Consider the following 20,652-nt stretch of genomic DNA (forward strand, 5'->3'; position numbering starts at 1 on the left):
AGCAATGGTTCATCCAACTTCTTTGGCTCAAGTACATCTCCAACAGCCTTGGAGCATTTCCGGTGGTGTCTCCTGGCCCTCTTCATCTTCCGGAGTACCTTCTTGAAGATCCCCGGGGTAGATGGTATTTCTTCCATTGATCCAAGCATCATTACTTTTTCATTGCCCTCCTCTTTGTCTAGCAAAACTTCATATGGATCCGGATTGAACATTTCCTGCATGTATTTATCAACAATCTCGTCAGTAGTGTCTAGAAAGTATAACATATCATCAAAATCAAGAGAATGCTGCATGGCTTCAGCAAGGCGGTATGTGAGCTTGTCATCTCCAACTCTCAATGTGAGCTCTCCGCCGTCCAAGTCAATCAATGCTTTGGAAGTCTGCAGGAACATTCTCCCAAGTATCAAGGGTACATCCGCATCCTCATCGACATCTACCACTACAAAGTCAACCGAAAAAATGTACTTGTCCACCTTGACAAGCACGTCTTCAATGATGCCTCTCGAATGTCGCACTGTTTGGTCCGCTAGTTGTAAAGTCATCCGAGTAGGCCTAGGCTCACCCAAGTCTAGCTTTTGAAAGAAAGTGTATGGCATGACGTTGATACTTGCCCCTGAGTCCGCCAATGCCATTTCCTCACCAAGATTGCCAATATTACACGGAATAATGAAGCTTCCCGGGTCTTTCTTCATGTTCGGCATGTTCTTTTGCAACACTGAAGCACTTTCTTCCAACTTCCTCTTGTTAGTCAACAAGTCTTTCAAGAACTTCGCATACTTAGGTATTTGGGCCAATGCCTCAACAAAAGGAATATTGATGTGGAGTTGCTTGAACAAACTCAGGAACTTCTTGTATTGTTCATCCCCTTGGTCATTTTTCAATCTAGAGGAATAAGGGATTCTTGGCTTGAAAGGTGAGGATGCCACCTCTTTCTCTTTGCTTGTTCCCTCTTCTACCTCTATAACCTGGTGTTCTTTTGGCTTCTCACTCGGAAGCCTACCTTCAACCTCATGACCACTTCTCAAAGTGATCGCCTTCACATGCTCTCTAGGGTTGGTCTCTGTATTGCTCGGCAAGCTTCCATGTGGCCTTTCGGAGAGAGACTTCGCAATTTGCCCCACCTGATTTTCAAGGTTATGTAAAGAGGCGGTGTGGTTGCGAAGTGTAGACTCGGCTGATTCAAACTTTGTATTTGCAGATTGTATAAATCTAGTCAAGTGCTTCTCTAGGTCACTCATTCGTGTTTCCAAACCTGGGACTCTGTTTTCCACCTGAGGGGCTTGTTGTTGTTGTTGGAAACCCGGTGGCCCCATGGCCTTTTGTGTACCTTGATTACTCCATGAGAAATTGGGATGATTCTTCCAACCCGGATTGTAGGTATTGCTATATGGGTTTCCTTGAGGTCTCATGCCATTACCTACAAAATCAACATTCTCCACCGAAGAAACATCACCATTAGAGATCGGGCAATCGGAGGAAGCATGTCCTCCACCACACCCGGTGCAATTAGTCACGGCCGCTACTCTGTTTGAAGTTAGAAGATCTAACTTCTTACTTAAATTCTCCACTTGAGCCGCCAATGAAGTTACCGCATCTATTTCATGGAGACCGGCCACCTTTTTCTTCTCCGTAGCATTCCATTGGTAGCTGTTTAACCCCATTTCCTTAATTAATTGACGGGCCGCATCAGGGGTCTTGCTACCTAAGGTACCTCCTGCTGCCGTATCCAAGAGTTGCCTTGTACTCGGGTTCAAACCATTGTAAAATGTTTGAACAATCATCCACTCCGGGAATCCATGTTGCGGGCACTTTCTCAGGAGCTCCTTGAACCTTTCCCATGTCTCGAATAGAGACTCCAATTCCAACTGAAGAAATGATTAGATCTCGTTCCTAAGCTTTGCAGATTTTCCGGGAGGGAAATAACGGGCTAGAAAAGCTTCTACCATCTCCTCCCACGTGGTAATTGACGCTCTAGGTAACGAGTGTAGCCACTGCTTCGCTCTCCCCTTTAGGGAAAATGGGAAGGCTCTCAACTTGATGGTATCATCCGTCACTCCGTTTATCTTCAGCATATCACACACCTCCAGAAAACTCTCTATATGACTGTTTGGATCCTCATCGGCCAAACCGTTGAACTGTGCGGATTGCTGCAACAAGTGGATGAATGCCGGCTTCAACTCAAAGTTCTGAGCTGTAATCGGGGGACGCACAATACTCGATTGTGTCCCCAACACTGAAGGTCTGGTATAATCGGATAATGTTCACTGTTGCTCATTCTGTTCTGCCATGTTTTCAGATCCTTCCACGTCCAAATCAGCTAAATTAGACTACTCTTGCACAGGCTCTTTCCCTTTTCTTCTAAGTGTACGTTCAAGCTCGGGATCCCCTTCAATCAATATTGAGGGATTCCCTCCAGTCATAACCTGAAGCTGTACCCAAAAAGAAAGAAAAAGAAATCAGAACGATGATAGAATAAGAAGATATGAACTAGAATTTATGGTGAAATAGCTAAGAAAACAAAGGGCAAAGTATTTCTAAACGCCTACTCCCCGGCAATGTCGCCAAAAACTTGACAAGGTCCCCTTGCGTATATCCCGCAAGTGCACGGGTTTGTCGAAGTAATAATCCTAGATGAGCGGGTATTGAATCCACAGGGAGTAGGGGATAAAAACACTTAATTCGTTTATTAGTTATGTGAAAGATCAATAGTGATGAGTGTGACAATGATTCAATTCTCGACAATAAAAACAACAAGTAAGAGGGGAAAAGTAAAGTAAGAAGTAAGGCAATCGATAAAGATGGGGTACCCGGATAATGCTCCGCCTAGGATAATCATTTCAAGTGCAAGAACCCTCTATTATGCTTTCTAATCAATGCAGTAGTGAGTCGTGGAAATCCTTAAATACATAGTCCCAAATCTAAGGTCAACTATGCCTAACTCTATACATGTCCCGGAGGAGAGATTAGATAACATCTCAACCTCGCACTCGCATAGAGTTGCAATGAGCTCTAGGGATTCCAAGTGATAAATCTCTTCCTAATTATAGACCTAACCCTTTGGTCCAGGCGGAAGGTCCCTAACCACGATTAAGCCCTAGATATTAAGATCACCTCAATGCTTCACTCCATTGCACGGGAACTCGAGGAATGGAGTTAGAATCTATCACGTCGGAGGGATATTAAGCCCTAGCGGAGGATCATCCCTTAGACCATTCACTCTATTATGGCTGCAAAGAACTCAAGAAGTGGAGGTAGAATCTATCACGTTGGAGGGGAAAGGGGATGCTCTTGTACCTCTCGACTCACCCTCTCAACCATTTCCAACCTAGCTTTGTCTAACGCTCGTGGTGTGTCACTCACTCACAAGGTTACCAATAAGAACTCTCAACCCTAGTGTCACTCTGGGGGAAATGTTCATACAATCAAGAATTCAAGATTGGAACTCACAATAAACATCAATTTTTTGAAAGCATAATAAAGAGATTAAAAGAAACGAATACATCCTAGGGTTCACCAATACCCAAGTACCCACTAGGGGTTTTTAGCTCTCCATGCAGCTAAGTACAATCAAAGAAATAGAATGTAAAAGCAATGAATCCATAAAGAAACCCCTCGATGGTCATGTTGATGGTCTTGTGGAGAGTCCTCTACTCGTCGTCCAAGGATTCCGTCGTCCGGTATAGGATACGCCTCGATGGAAGCTCCCCTACCAACTTTCTTCCTAAGGAATGATGATGTCAGAGCCGTAGAACCTCTCCAAAACCCTAGCCAATACACCTCAAAACCCTAGCCGAAGCCCTCTCTCAAGTTGGGGAAAAGATGGAGAAGAGAATACTAAAATCGGGGTTGAATCGGCTTTTTATAGGGCTGGAATCGGGCGAGTACACGGGTGTGGATGCTTCACGCGCCCGTGCGGAATTTCCACACGGGCGTGGATAATTTCCACACGCCCGTGTGGATTCTTTTAACTTCTGTTTTCTCTGCCGGCTATGAACAGTGCTACTACGGTTCTTGCTACCGTGTTACTGCAGTGTTTTGCTACAGTATCCGGCCTGAATAGCTTCCCGAATCCGTACTTTCATTGGAGTAACACAAACGGGCACACGTTCACTTGCTTCTTCAATGATAAGCAAGTTGGTGGAGCTCTTGTTCTATTTGCATAAGTCGGAATGCTCGAGTGCGACTGCCTTTGTGCCCCTCCAATTGGATGTGCCAAACTCGAATATGAGGAGGTTGGCACACACTCTAGCATCTCACGCCCGACCTATGTCTTTGCGTTTGAACCTTAGCAAGATTTTCTCTAAAATCAGTGCATTGTGCTCCACATTGGCTTCTTTCCTTCATACTCGGCCTCACAACCCTGCTTGCACGAAAGTAACATAAAAACACACGTTTTAGTGTAAAAACCCGAGAAAAGTAATGCTCAACATAAGGAATGAACGCTTCGCATTCATATCGCACAGGCAATTATCATGTATGGAAATTTTCCATGCCCGTGTGGAAATTAAACAGGGCGTGGGAAAATTCCACAGGGGCCTTGTGGATGCCCTATTCCAGCCCTATTTAAGCCTCGATTCAGCCCGATTTTGAGGGGAATCTTTCACCCTTCTCTCCAATTTTTCTCCATATTTTGAGAGGTCGTCAGCTAAGGTTTTCAAAGACTTTTGGCAAGTCTTTCTGGTGGTCCTACGGATTCGACACCGTGCTTCTTTTGAAAGAAGTTTATTATGGGAGCTTTCATTGGCACCGATCTGGCGAGGTGTGCTCTAGGCCGGATAAGAGGACCTAAGGAGAAGAAGAGGCTACTCCACAAGACCATTGACATGAAAACCTATGTGGTTTTCCTACGGATTACTTATTTTTACTTTCGATTTCATTATTGATTGTATCTTGCTCCATGGAGAGCTAAACACCCTAGTGGGTACTTGGATTTTGTAAACCCTAGGATGTTAATGTTTCTTTGGCATTTTATTGATGTCTATAATTAAGTTTCAATCTTGAATGCTTGTTGAATGATTTCTCCATTAGAGTGACACTAGGGTTGAGAGTTTATCTTGGTAAACTTTGTGGATGGGTGACACGCCATGAGGGTTAGACAAAGCAAGATTGAAGAGGGTTGAGAAGGTTAGTCGAGAGATAGCGGAGCATCGCCTCTCCCCTCCTGTGTGATTTATTATACCTCCAATTCCTAGAGTCCTTTGCAGTTATAATAGAGTGAAGAACTAAAGGATGAACTCCGGTTGGGCTTAGTTACACAAGCAACTGAGTGAAGTGTTGAAGTGACTTTAGTATCTGGGCTTAATTATGACTAGGGGTCTTTCGTCTGGACCAAAGGGTTAGATCTATACATTGGAATAGGGTTTATCACTTGGAATTCCTAGAACTTAATGCAACTTTGCATAGTGTGATGTGTTGAGACTGAGTGATTTCTCCGCCGGGATATAGTGTAGAGTTAGTCACGGTTGACCTTAGGTTTGGGATTGTGTCCTTTATAATTTCCACGACTCATTAAGCATTAGTTAGGAAACATAATAATAGGTCTTGCACTTGAAACATTAGTCCTAGGGGGAGCATTGTCCCAGTACCCCACTTCTATCGATTGCCTTTCCTTTCACTTATTTTGTCCTCCCGTTCTTGTTTCTTTTGTTTTTGCTTACATTACACTTTATCAAAACAATCATTATTCATTTTTGCTTGGTTAAGTAGCCTCTCACTTACAATTTATTCCCTACTCCCTGTGGATATGATACCCTACTCACTTGGGATTTATTACTTTGACAAACCCGTGCACTTGCGGGTCACACGGAAGGGGTGTTATCAAGTTTTTGGCACCATTGCCGGGGAGTAGGCATTTAGAGATATGTTGCACTTTGTTATATTAGCAATTCATCATTCATTCTACTTCACATCTTCTTATTCTATCATCGTTCTGATTTGTTTTCTTTATTTTGGTGCAGCTCTAGGTTATGACCCGTGGGAACCCTTCGATATTAATTGAAGGTGATCCTGAACTTGAACATACACTCAGAAGAATGGCTAAAGAACCTGTGCAAGAGCCGTTGAATCTAGCTGAAGTGGAAGTTGAAGGGTCTGACAATATGGCAGAACAGAATGAACAAGAGAGAACACTTTCTGATTACGCCAGACCATCAGTATTGGGAACGCAATCTAGCATTGTGCGGGCCCGGATTACAGCTCCAAATTTTGAGCTAAAGCCAGCATTCATCCTAATGATACAGCAGTAGGCGCAGTTCAATGGTTTGGCCGATGAGGATCCAAACAACCATATTGGAAACTTCTTGAAGTTTGTGACATGCTGAAGATTAACGGTGTTACGGATGATGCAATAAGATTGAGGGCTTTCCCATTCTCTCTAAAAGAAAGGGCAAAGTAGTGGTTACATTCTTTACCATGAGCATCCATCACGACATGGAATGAAATGTTAGAAGCTTTTCTTGCAAGGTACTTCCCTAAGGGGAAATCAGCAAAGCTTCGTAATGAAATATCATCGTTTGTTAAGATGGAGCTTGAATACTTGTTTAAGACATGGGAACGATTCAGGGAGCTCTTGCGAAAATGCCCGCAGCATGGTTTCCCGAATGGATGATCATTCAGACTTTTTACAACGGGTTGAGTCCAAGTATGAAACAACTTCTAGATGCCGCCGAAGGAGGAACAATGGGGAAAAGGACCCCTGAAGATGCCTTGTAGTGGTTAGAGGAAATGGCCATGAACAGCAATCAATAGATTGCAAGACAAAAGAAGAAAGTAGCTGTACTTCATGAAATTGATGCGGTTACATCCTTAGCAGCCAAAATAGAGGCATTGAGCAAGAAATTAGATACATTAACTTCACCGAGGGTGGCCACGATCACGAGTTGTGATGGTTGTGGGGGTTCACATATGCCATCTGGTTGTCCTATTTGAATTTCTACTTCAGCCCCGACTGAACAAGTAGACTTTGTGGGCAATTCGGGAAAGGTACAATGTAATTCTTATAGCAGCACCTACAACCAATGGTGGAGGAACCACCCCAATTTCTCACAGAGTAACCAAGGGCAGCAAAAGGCCATAGCACCACCGTGTTTTCAACAACAACAAGCCCCAAACATAGAGAATAGGGTTTTAGGCTTGGAAACCCTGATAACCTCGACTTAAAGAAAGCCTTGACTTGATTTGTGCAATTATCGGATATACGGTTCCAATCGGTCGAGGCTACATTTCTCAACCACACCATTTTATTGCACAATTTAGATAATAAAGTGGGGCAAATTGCGAAGTCTCTATCAGAGAGACAACAAGGAAGCTTGCGGAGTAATACCGAGACTAATTTGAGAGAACATGGGAAGGCGATCACTTTGAGAAGTGGTCATGAGGTTGATGGTAGATTTGCAAGTGAGAAGACTAATGTTGAAGCATCCGAGGTCATAGAGGTTGAGGAGAGAGCTAACAAAGAGAAGGAGGTGGCACCCCCACCTTACAAGCCAAGAATCTCGTATCTTTCAAGATTGAAGAACTAGCAAAATGATGATCAATACAAGAAGTTCTTTGGTCTATTCAAGCAATTGCACATCAACATTCCTTTTGTGAAGGCGTTGTCTCAAATGCCTCGGTAGCCAAGTTCTTGAAAGATCTTTTGACCAACAAGAGGAAGTGGGTGGAGAGTGCATCGGTGAGTTTTAGATACCTCTTGTTTGGCGGTGTTGCAAAAGATTATGCCGAACAAGAAGAAAGACATCGGAAGCTTTGTGATTCCATGCAACATTAGCAATTTGGGTAAAGAGACGGCATTGGCGGATTCGGGGGCTTGTATCAATGTCATGTCATACTCGTTCTTTCAGAAGCTAGGCTTGGGAGAGCTTAGGCCCACTCAGATGACATTGCAATTGGCAGACTTAACAGTGAGACATCTGAGGGGTATCATTGAAGACATACTTGTCAAGGTGGACAAGTACATATTTCATGTAGACTTTAGAGTGTTGGATGTCGATGATAATGCATATGTTCCTTTGATACTTGGGAGGCCATTTTTGCGTACTTCCAAGGCACTTATCAATATGGACGGCGGGGAGTTGACAATGAGGGTTGGAGATAACAAGCTCACATACCGCCTCGCCGAAGCCATGCGACATTCTCTTGACTTTGATGATATTCTTTATTTTCTTAACACTACCAATGAACTAATCAATGAATATGTGCAGGAAATGTAGAAATCCAGACCCGTATGCGGGGTTGCTAGACCAAGAAATAGAGAACGAAGATGTGATGATGCTTGGTCTAGAGGAGAAGGTACTATCTACTTCGGGGATCATGAAGAAGAAGCGAGTGAGGATACGCCATAGGAAACTCCCCAAGGCTGTTGGGGATGTGCAAGAATGGAAAAAGGATGACGAATCCTTAAGTGGTATGATAAGTGCTTGTGTGATAAGAATGCGAAGTGTTCTTTCCTTATGATAAGCAATACTTTTATCCGGTTTTAGTGCTAATATGTGTGCATTTATGTTACTTTCATGCATATAGGGTTGTGAAGCCGAATATTAGAGAAAAAAGACAATGTAGATCGTGAATGCACCATTTGCAGGAAATCTTGAGAAGGATCAAACGTGAAGACATAAGTCGGGTTCAAGATGCGAGAATGTGTGCCAACCTCCACGTATTCAAGTTAGCACAATGATTTGGAGTGGCACAAAGATAGTCACATTCAAGTATTCCGGCTTGTGAATGTATAGCAAGATCTCCACCAAATGTAGCCATTTATTGAAATAGCAAAGCGATCTATGACGTAAATGGGTGCCTATTTACATTACCTTGATGAGGACATGGATTCGGGAGTATTTCGGCCGGCACTATAGTAGGTATTGTAGTAATTCATTGTAGTAGGTACTATTTACAACCAGCCGAGAAAAGTGATTTCCAGAGAATCCACACGCGTGTGTGGAAATTCTACATGCCCATGCGTTAATTCCACAGGCCTGTGTGGTGAATCCACAATGGCGTGTGGATTACCGATTCCAGCTCTATTTAAGGCCGATTTCAGCCCAAATTTCAGCATTCTTTTCTCCATCTTTTCCCCAACTTGAGAGAGGACGGCGACTAGGGTTTGGATAGGTATTGGCTAGGGATTGGGAGAGGTTCTATGCCACTGACATTGCGCTTCGTTTGGAAGAAGGTTAGTGGGAGAGCTTTCGTCGGCACCAATTCGGCGAGGTGTATCCAAGACCAGACAAAGGGACCCTTGGATGAGTAGATCCTTCTCCACAAGACCATTGTCACGACTATCGAGGGGTTTTCTATGGATTACTTGTTTTTACATTCGATTTCATTGATTGTAACAAGCTCCATGGAGAGCTAAACCCCCATTCGGTACTTGGATTTGTGAACCCTAGGATGTATTTATTTCATTAAACCTTGTTATTATTATTTCATTAATTGATGTTTTATTTGAGTTCCAATCTTGAATGCTTGATTGATTGAATGCTCCCTTAGAGTGATACTAGGGTTGAGAGTTCACCTTGGTAACCATTATGAGTAAGTATCACACCACGAGAGTACACAGCTAGATTGGAGAGGGTTGAAAGGGTGAGTCGAGAGATAGCGGAGCGTCCCCTTTCCCCTCCGGTGTGATTTATTCTACCTCCATTTCCTTGAGTTCATTACGGTCATAGTAGAATGAATGGGCTAAGGGATGACCTTCTTCTGGGGCTTAGGTTCAGAGGCAACGGAGTGAAGCGTTGAAGTGATTTTAGCACCTAGGGCTTAATTGTGACTAGGAACCTTCCACCTGGGCCAAAGGGTTAGATCTAAATCTAGGAAGAAGACTTATCACTTGGAATCCCTAGAACTCATTGCGATTCTATACAAGTGTGTGGTTTAGAGATTGTTAAATTTCTCTTCCAGGACATGTATAGAGTTAGGAATGGTTGGCCTTAGATTTGTGACCATGTATTGAAGGATTTCCATGACTCATTAATGCATTAGTTAGACAGCATAATAGAGGGTTTTGCACTTGAAACGATTGTCCTAGGCTAAACAATATGCGGGTACCCTATTTATATCGATTGCCTTATCTCCCCTTTACTTGTGCTCTTTTTCTTATCTCTTTTACTTTTGTTACATTACATCTTGTCACATAACTATTATTCACTTTTCGCTTAGTTAAGAAACAATTTAAGTGTTTTTATTCCCTACTCCCTGTGGATACGATACCCACTTATCTGGGATTTATTACTTCGACAAACCCGTGCACTTGCGGGATATACGCAAGGGGCGTTGTCATGGTAAAAAGCTCGATAACTCTCCCTCTATCTTAAAAAGGTTATGTTCATCATGCTTCCAAGTCATGGGTAAGAGGGGAACCTTCATCTATAAATCCCCATGAGTAAGATAAGGTACGTCAAGCTAAGTGACGTCAAACAAGTGCTTCTTGGGAGGTAACCCAAGTTTGTACTGATTTTCTAGTTTTAGCCAGTGTTTGTATGAATAAGGCTTTAAGTGTTGGAGTCTTGATTTTTAGATGCTATTACTGTGATTTTCTTGTGGACAGTTTCGTGTTTTCGTGTGCTTAAATGTTTATGGCGAAGTTGTTCACTGTTTGACCAAGTTTTTCGTGTTTTTCCCTGGTATAGTTTGTATGATAAGGCAGGCTCTGAGTGTATTGCTATGTTTAGGAATTTTCAGTAGAGCCTGCAGAGTTTTCTAAGGCATCCAGAGAAAATGTATGGCCGTGCGGAATTTTCACATGGCAGTGGGTCTCTATTGTGAGCTCGTCATGAGAGGACACATGGTGTGGATTCGCCCCTATGAACGACCTTGTGATAGTCCACGCCCGTAGGTAATTTCCACATGGCCGTGTGTTGTCCTACAGAGACTTAGAAATTTTTTCGAGAAGACACAAGGGAGTGGATTCGCCCTTGTGGATGACCTTGTGACAAAGACATAGGTATGGGTAATTTCTGCACGCCCGTGTGAATCTCTGACAATGGCCCTTGCGTATGTCCCACAAGTGCACGGGTTTGTCGAAGTAATAAATCCCAGATGAATGGGTATCGTATCCATAGGGAGTAGGGAATAAAAACACTATATTGTTTCCTAACTAAGTGAAAAGTAAATAATAGTTGTGTGATAAGATGTAATGTAACAAAAGTAAAAGAGACAAGAAAACGAGCACACGTAAAAGGGGAGGTAAGGCAATCGATATAAATGGGGTACCTAGATATTGTTCCACCTAGGACAATCGCTTCAAGTACAAAACCCTCTTTTATGCTCTCTAACTAATGCCTTAATTAGTCATGGAGATCCTTCTACATGGTCCCAAATCTAAGGTCAACCATGCCTAACTCTATACATGTCCCGGAGGAGTAATTGAACAATCTCTCAACCTCGCACTCATATAGAATCACAATGAGTTCTAGGGATTCCAAGTGATAAATCCTCTTCATAGATGTAGACCTAACCCTTTCATCGAGGTGAAAGGTCCCTAGTCACAATTAAGCCATAGGTGCTAAAATCACTTCAACGCTTCACTCTGTTGCCTCTGCAACAAAGCCCCAGTGGAAGGTCATCCCTTAGCCCATTCACTCTACTATGACGGCAAAGAACTCGAGGAAATGGAGATAGGATAAATCACACCGGAGGTGAAAGGGGACCCTCTGCTATCTCTCGACTCATCCTCTGAACCATCTCCAATCTAGCTTTGTCTAACTCTCGTGATGTATCACTCACTCACAAGGGTTACCAAGGTGAACTCTCAACCCTAGTGTCACTCTAAGGGAGCATTCAATCAATCAAGCATTAAAGATTGGAACTCAAATAAAACATCAATTAATGAAAGCATAATAACAAGGTTTAACGAAGAAAATACATCCTAGGGTTCACAAATCCAAGTACCCACTAGGGGGTTTAGCTCTCCATGGAGCTAGTGACAATCAATGTAATCGAATGTAAAAACAAGTAATCCATAGAAAACCCCCTCAATAATCGTGATGATGGTCTTGTGGAGAAGCATCTACTCGTCCAAGGGTCTCTTTGTCCGGTCTTGGATACACCTCGCCGGATCGGTGCCAACGAAAGCTCTCCCCCTAACGTTCTTCCAAATGGAGCGTGATGTCTCATATTGTGTATTTGGTGTTCTTTTATGCATATAGGTTGTGAATGCCTCGAAGAGTAAAAAGGAAGCAAAGATGGGCTATAAAGACACAATGTTGGGAGTTCTTATTCAATTCAAGTACCAAGACACGAGAGGAGTTCATAAACGTGGAGATGTGTGCCAACTTCCGAGAAGATTCAAGTCAATTTATGAGTTGGAAGGGCACAAAGGCAGCCACATCTTCATGTTCCTTCTCTTTGTGAAGATTGCAAGACCTCTCAAAGATACGTCAATGAAGAAAAGTTTTATAGCCTACCACATGGATGTGTGCCCGGACAAGTGGCCTCAAGAGAAGAGTGTTTGGACCGCGTTTTGTGAAAAGTACTGTAGTAATTTTACTGTATTGAGCATATATGTTTTACTGTAGCAATTTTACTATAGCAGTTTAATAAGTGCTTGAGTAGACATATTTCTATATATGTTTTACATGCATTGAGCATCATTTTTACCATGATTTATCTCTCAGATTGTGTATTTGGTGTTCTTTTATTCATATAGGTTGTGAATGCCTTGAAGAGTAAAAAGGAAGCAAAGATAGGCTATAAAGACACAATGTTAGGAGTTCTTGTTCAATTCAAAGACCAAGACACGAGAGGAGTTAATGAACGTGGAGATGTGTGTCAACTTTCAAGAAGATTCAAGTCAATTCACTAGTTGGAAGGGTACAAAGGCAGGCACATCTTCATGTTCCTTCTCTTTGTGAAGATTGCAAGACCTCTCAAAGATACGTCGATGAAAAAAAGTGTTATAATCTACCACATGGATGTGTGCTTGGCCATGTGGCCTCAAGAGAAGAGTGTTTGGACCGCGATTATGTAGAGTACTTGATAAACGTCTAAAATTATGTATTTCGCATGTATTTGTTTTGTATTATTCTTTACAGTATTTGTTGAATCGATGCCCTTTTTGGTCTAAATTAGATTATTTTTACATTTCAGGCCTAGTAGAAGCCCTGGGGACTTTGCGATGCGATTGGGGATGAATTTGGCATAGAAACGTCTTTTCCAAGCCGGGGATTACTAAAGCACAGTACTGCAACATAGTTATTGTAGCAGTTTCACTGTAGTAGTTGTTGTAGCTCATCGCGGGCTTCTCAGCAAAAAATTGGATATCCCGAGGAGGCGGCATACGGCTGGTATACTGTCCCATTTACCCATCGGGATCTTGGCATTTATAAGGCCTTGATGGGCATCTTTTGGGGGATCTTCTTCTTGATTCTTTATCTTCCTTGGGCAAGGACGGCTAGGGTTTTGAACACCACTTGAACTCGAGCTTGAGGAGGGCAAAAAAGGAGGAAATTCAAACATTTCTTGGCGGGGAGATCAAGAACGAGGAGGATCTCCTTCCATGGGCTACATTGTTAGGAGGTTGAAGACAACGGGAAGCCACCCCTCCAAGTGGCGTCTTCGGAAGGTTTTCTCCGGAGATTCTTGCGTCATTCGGCCTTCACCATTTGAGGGAGTGTTGCTCATGTTTATTTTGGTTATTTGTATGGATTATTTGGTTTCTTTGTTGAACATGAACAACTAAACCGCTAGGTCACCGGATGTAGGTGAACCTTGGGGGTGAACTTGTGATGTTTTGGATTATTTGAGTAGTTTATGCATGTTTGGCTTGTTGTGATCCTTGTTTGGTGTTCTTGATTGTTTTGGTACATTTGATTGAGTGATGTATCAATTTCTTGGTAGCACTTTGTAGCATGATCATTGTCTTAGTGCTTGACTCCACCAAACTAGGAAGGGTTTATTGTATAAATACGTCATGACCATCGAGTATTTATACCCCTCCATTTCTAGGGTTGAAAACTACTTGTGTTTCTACCCTAATTTGTGAAAGCCGCCATTCTCCTTGCAACCGTGTCGGAAGTTGGGGGGAAGAAATTCCGCGCTCAACACTTGCACCGGGTTAGGGGTCAACTGCCGTGACCATCGGGTTGACCTAGGTTTTGGTTTTGTCGGTTCAACTATCCACGTGCTTAACTACTCAATTTCTTACTCACTTAAGTAACTCCCCTCGGGAATCCGCATCCGTGACCGTTTTCCACCCTTGAGCATCTCCAGTGTTTTGATTGTTTTGTACTTCTTTAGAATTTCTCGCGCTTTTCATTTTGCTTTCTTTTCTTATTTTCTATTACCTTGGAATCGGTGAGCTAAACAACAAGTAAGAAGTGAGTAAAGTAGCTCCTCAGCCAACTTGGGAATACGACCCACTTGTGCGTGTGCGAGTGGTTTATTACTTGATAACCCCATGCGCTTGCGGGTGTTCACACTTTGTGTCGATCAGTACTGTAGTTAGGTACTGTAACGAAATATTGTAGCATTTTACTATAGATAAGTACTGTAGTAGAACTACTGTTCATGTGCCCGTGTGGAAATTCCTGCAGCCGACACGGGCGCGTGGGGGCATGTGATAGACGCGATCTAAGGCCTATAAATAGCCATTTTGCCCTATTCTTTCTCATCTTTTGTGTTATTTGAGGGGTGAGACGGCTAGGGTTTGGAGAGAAGGTCTTTGCGGCTTCGGAGGCGCTTTGTCACTAACTTTGATCGATTCCTCCTCTGTCAAACCATCAAGGATGCCACCGGTGAACTTAGCTTCGGAGAGGGTCCTTCAAGATGTCGGAGCTCTCTATCAAGGCCATCAGTTCATATAAAAGGGGGTCTATTTCTAGGGTTTTAATGTACTTTCATTCATTGATGGTGTGTTTTGTATGTTGCTCCATGGAGAACTAAAACCCTAGAGGGTATTTGGGCTTGTGAACCCTAGGATTCTCATCTTGTGTGGATTTGCTTTGTGTTTCTATTTAATCCAAGTTTGATTAAGTTTCATTCTTGATTGTTTAATGCTTTCTTGCCTTATTGATGTTGTGGTTATTTGGTTTGCCTAATTTGTTGCCTTGGTGGGAGAGAGATCTTTATTAGGGTTAGAACCTCAAGATTGAAGAGGGTTTAGAGGGTGAGTCATGAGATAGTGAAGTATCCCCTTTCCCCTCTGATTGGTGTATTCTATCTCAATTCCCTAGACTCTATGCAATCATATTTGGTGGGAGGCATGAGATTGCTCGATTTCTCCGCCAGGACCTTGTAGGGGGTTAGGACCCTTCACCGAGAATTAGGGTTGGATCAATCTTTAGGAATCGGTTACACCTTTCAGAATCTCTAGAGTGCTTTGTAGTCATATGTGGTGTGAGGTGTTGAGATTGAGTGATTTTTCCACCGGGACCTCGTAGGGGGCTAGTATCGGTGATCTAGAGACAGATCCGATTATGTTTTGAGTTCCGTGACTTAACTTACTCATCATAGAAACACTTTGGATATTTGGTACCTAATACCTGAATCCTAGGGGGATCATTGCCAGAATACCCAATTTTACTGATTGAGATCTTCCTCTATTTCAGCCTTGCATATTCATCTCCGGTATTCATTTCTTCACACATTAGATCACCACACTATCCCAATATCATTAGGCTAGATAGCAGAGGAGAAGTTAGTACTAGTAGCCCTGTTCCTTGTAGATTCAACTACCTGACTCACCGGGTAATTATTAATTCGACACCCGTGCACTTGCAGTTTACACGCATATTCGGACGTGTCATTTAGGTTCACCAAAGCATGCAAGGAGAGCATTCTACAAGTAATGGGAATTTCAACACTAAATACAAAAAATCAATGCTCTAGCTAAAAACTCGAATAAAAAAGGACAACAAACCCAAGATCGTGTAAGTGTGTGTAAACTCACTCAAGTAAACCTAAACTATACTCCTAAATTTTCCAAGTATAAGGGACTTATTTAACTACAAAACGTAAAAAAAACAAAAAGATGGTAGCAGCTTCACACATCCTCTAAGGTAGCACTTTCCAAAGCGGCCGCTAAGGTGCCTTTCATACTTTCTAGCTAGTAGCTCTTTCTACCGGGGTGATAGCTTTCACTCATCCCATGAGATAGCTCTTTCTCTCATTAGGGCATAACTAGTATCTGACTTATAAGAGTAACTTCATACTTTATAGGTGGTAACTCTTTCCACCCCCAGTGCACAACTAAACAATCTATTTTTTATCATTTTTTTGTTTTCATTTTCCATTTTTTTTAGCAAAATGGAACAAGAAACAAAACTAATTAGTCCCTTAAACATCAAATTTGAGTTTCTGAAAGAGTTTTATGAGAGAGTGGTGCACACATATTCATCGGGCAAAAAATTCCTAGAAATTCAAGTAAAAACTAGAGCATGAGAACATTCAATGTTAAAATTTCTCCTAAACTCAAGAATACAAACATTGCAAATAAGGTGAACCACCATTGGCTATGTGAGCATGTATGTCAATCAAAATTTATATAAAGGACATGTACAATGTGAACTACCCCCACACTTAAGATGTATATTGCCTTCAATGTACGCATGCAAGCACAATAAAAGTAATACAATTTAAAACACATGTGAGAGCCGGCAATTGAAACGATACTCCCCTGACTCCTAGTGGTGCGTTTGATGGAGCTAAATCCTTTGGAGTGAAGTTCTAACAGGTTGTGAAGCACTCACGGCCAAGTGTAAAACAGCTTGACCGTGTCCATGACTAGTTCTCAATTCCCATACTGACAAGACCATCGGCACGCATACACAAGGGGGTTCAGTGAAGCTTAATAAACAAAAATGACTCAAGTATATAAATGATAGAGCAATGAAATACAACTTGAGACAAAAATAAAAGATAAACTCAGAAGGAAGATCTTTTCTGAGTATACAAGTCTAAACTAAACTGCAAAAATAAAATACGAAAAATAAGAATAAAGAATTTAAAGACGCCTCAAGTGTCGATGTCAATCGCTGGTGCATTTGTTGCAGCTGCTGTTGAAGATGATGCTAGTGCTGCAAAATAAATGAAGATTGGGCGAAGAAAGGAGAAAGAGAAGCTTACCGACGAAATAAGAATGAAAGAATAGAAACAGGCCAGAAAACTCAAGTAACAACCCTCTAAAACGACAGTAAGAAGTCAGGAGAATGCAAGGATGCGTTCTTGGAATGTTTGGGAGTGAAAAGATGAAAAGGCAAAATAAATTTATAAAGAGAAAATACAGGCATTTTGAGTTTTGTACATCCACACGAGCAAGTGGAAATTACCCGCGCCCGTGTGACTCCACAGGAGAGACCCACAAGAGCAGACGCATGCCCCTCTGGTTTCTTGGGATGACACCCTATGCTTCTGAATGCATCCATACGGGCATGCGGAAAATACCCACGCCCTTGCATCCGACCCACAGGGGCAGACGCAAGCCACTGTGGCTTCTTTGTCCAATCGAGAAAATTCTCTAAGTGTTTCACACGCCCGTGCGGAAATTCAACACGGGCGTGGATCCTTACTGTGCAATTCACAGGGGCAGACGCCCCTGTGTCTTCTCGGGATGGAGGAGAAATTCTCCGCAGAGAACCACATGGGCGTGCGGAAATTACCCACACCCGTGTGTTTATTGACAGAATCATCCACAGGGGCCAGTCCACGCCCCTGTGTCTTCTTGGGAAAAATCTCTAAGTCTCTGCAGGGAAACACACTCCCGTGCGGAAATTCCACATGAGCATGTGCTTTCTCTAGACATTTAGAAAACTTTCCAGGCTTTGCAGAAAATTCCTAAACACAGATATACACTCAGAGCCTTCCTAACAATGCAATTTTAACTAGAGAAAACATGAAAAACACGCTCAAATGACCATGATTGTTCATCACACACGATTAGGCACATGATAACACCATAATGTCCACGAGAAAATCACATCAAAAGCAACTAAGAATTAAGACAGTAACACTTAAAGCCTTATTCATGCAAATACTAACTAAAATCTAGAAAAGCATTAAAAGCTTGGGTTGCCTCCCAAGAATCGCTTGTTTTATGTCACTTAGCTTGACATACCTCTTCCTTACCTTATGGAGGCTTGAAAAGAGTATGTTCCTCCTGACTAGACATTGCAAAGCTACTTTCTTTAAACCAAAAATCTACTTGCCGGGGTGGAATATTTGTTGGAGACTCCAACCGTCTTACCTTTGGCCTCCAATGAAACAATTTGGGTTGGGAATTGTCCAAGCTTAGCATAGGTGGGTCATTGGATGGCTTCAATATCCTACCCACGTCTTCGTCAAAACCCAAAATCTCTATCTTACAATTTGTGGATTGATCAATCCCAAGGAGAGGTGCTTGTTCCATTACCTTAGGATTTACTTCTTCTTCCATTTCAACTTCAAAGCAACCTTTCTTCGCCAACATTCCTTGTATTATTTCTTGCTCACAAACATACTATTCTTTGAAACAATTATCACATTGAATGAAAGGTTCTTCTTGCATCCCCTCAATCGCGACAACATTATACTCGTTCTGCCCAACTTCTTCATTGCCGATCACAACCACATCCTCTCTATAAGGAACTTGAATTACTTGCTCAAATGCTTGTTGTCCTCAGAGAGTGTGTCAAGTATCCCTCCTAGTTGATGCTCAAGGTTTTTATAGGAGGCTTCATGACATCTTAGTGTGGTCTCCATATTTTGGACATAGACATCGGATGCTTCAATAAAGTTAGCTAATACTCTTTATAACTGAAGTGCATCCTCTCTGAGTATCTCATCCTTTTAACATTCCTCTTGAGGTGCTTCCCAATATTGTCCATCACTATTCCACAAGAAGTTTGGGTAGCAATTTTCAATTGGATGATTTGTGTTGCAACAAGGAATGCTCTTTTATTGTGAAACAATAATTTTATCAACTTTTTCACTCATAGCATCAACTCGAGAATACAGAGCAATGAGCAGATCAATCATCATTTAAACTCCTTGCAAGAAAAAGTAAGACATGACAAAATAAAACAAATGAGAATGATGGAAGAATAAGAAAGTGTGAAATAGAATGAATGATAAATAGCTAAGAAGAAAAGTGCAAAGTATCTCTAAACGCCTACTCCCCGGCAATGGGGCCAAAAACTTGATAACGCCCCTTGCGTATGTCCCGCAAGTGCATGGGTTTCTCGAAGTAATAAATCCCAGATGAGTGGGCATCGTATCCGTAAGAAGTAGGGAATAAAAACACTTAAATTGTTTCTTAACTAAGTGAAAGGTGAATAATAGTTATGTGAGAAGATGTAATGTAACAAAAGTAAAAGAGACAAGAAAAAGAGCACAAGTAAAAGGGAGATAAGGCAATCGATATAAATGGGGTAACAGGATATTGTTCCACCTAGGACAATCTTTTTAAGTGCAAAACCCTTTATTATGCTTTCTAACTAATGAATTAATGAGTCGTGGAGATCCTTCAACACATAGTCCCAAATCTAAGGTCAACCATGCTTAACTCTATACATGTCCCGGAGGAGAAATTGAACAATTTCTCAACCTCACACTCATATAGAATCGCAATGAGTTCTAGGAATTCCAAGTGATAAATCCTCTTCCAAGATGTAGACCTAACCCTTTGGCCCAGGTGGAAGGTCCTTAGTCACAATTAAGCCCTAGGTGCTAAAATCACTTCAACGCTTCACTCCGTTGCCTCTGCAACTAAGCCCCAGTAGAAGGTTATCCCTTAGCCCATTCACTCTACTATGACTACAAAGAACTCGAGGAAATGGAGGTAGGATAAATCACACCAGAGGGGAAAGGGGACGCTCTGCTACCTCTCGACTCACCCTCTCAACCCTCTCCAATCTAGCTTTATCTAACTCTTGTGGTGTGTCACTCAATCACAAGGGTTACCAAGGTGAACTCTCAAACCTAGTGTCACTCTAAAGGAGCATTCAATCAATCAAGCATTCAAGATTGGAACTCAAATAAAACATCAATTAATGAAAGCATAATAACAAGGTTTAATGAAAGAAATACATCCTAGGGTTCACAAATCCAAGTACCCACTAAGGGGTTTAGCTCTCCATGTAGCTAGTTACAATCAATGAAATCGAATGTAAAAACAAGTAATCATAGAAAACCCCCTTGATAGTAATGATGATGGTCTTGTCGAGAAGCATCTACTCATACAAGGGTCCCTTTGTCCGGTCTTGGATACACCTCGCAGGATCGGTGCTGACGAAAGCTCTCCCACTAATCTTCTTCCAAACGGAGAGGGATGTCAGAGCCATAGAACCTCTCCCAATCCCTAGCCAATACCTCCCCAAACCCTAGCCACCACCCTTTCTCAAGTTGGGGAAAAGATGGAGAAAATAATACAGAAATCGGGGCTGAAATCGGCCTTGAATAGGGCTAGAATCGGGAATCCACACGCCCCTGTGGATTCACCACACGAACCGTGGAATTAACGTACGGGCATGTGGATTCTCTGGAAATCACTTTTATTAGCGGGCTTTGAACAGTACCTACTATAATGAGTTTGTACATTACCCTGCTACAGTGCCGGCCCGAAAATACTCCAGAATCCATGTTCTCATCGAGGTAGCATAAGCGGGTACATGTTTACGATCGCTTTGCTCTTTCAATAAATGTCTACATTGGTGGAGATCTTGCTATCATTGTACATGTTAGGAT

At 42.2% G+C, this 20,652-nt stretch overlaps 2 non-coding genes across 2 annotated transcripts; one reads left to right on the plus strand and one right to left on the minus strand.

The window, feature by feature from the left end:
• Positions 1-1,791: 1,791 nt before the first annotated feature.
• On the plus strand, positions 1,792-1,898 carry LOC120268025. The gene has a single exon (XR_005538696.1). It is a non-coding gene; the product is annotated as a small nucleolar RNA R71 (small nucleolar RNA).
• A 4,589-nt stretch (positions 1,899-6,487) lies between these two features.
• On the minus strand, positions 6,488-6,594 carry LOC120268066. Its single transcript, XR_005538736.1, has one exon. It is a non-coding gene; the product is annotated as a small nucleolar RNA R71 (small nucleolar RNA).
• Between the last annotated feature and the right edge of the window lie 14,058 nt (positions 6,595-20,652).

The sequence above is a fragment of the Dioscorea cayenensis genome, chromosome 8, assembly GCF_009730915.1.
Source record: "Dioscorea cayenensis subsp. rotundata cultivar TDr96_F1 chromosome 8, TDr96_F1_v2_PseudoChromosome.rev07_lg8_w22 25.fasta, whole genome shotgun sequence".
Taxonomy (NCBI): domain Eukaryota; kingdom Viridiplantae; phylum Streptophyta; class Magnoliopsida; order Dioscoreales; family Dioscoreaceae; genus Dioscorea; species Dioscorea cayenensis.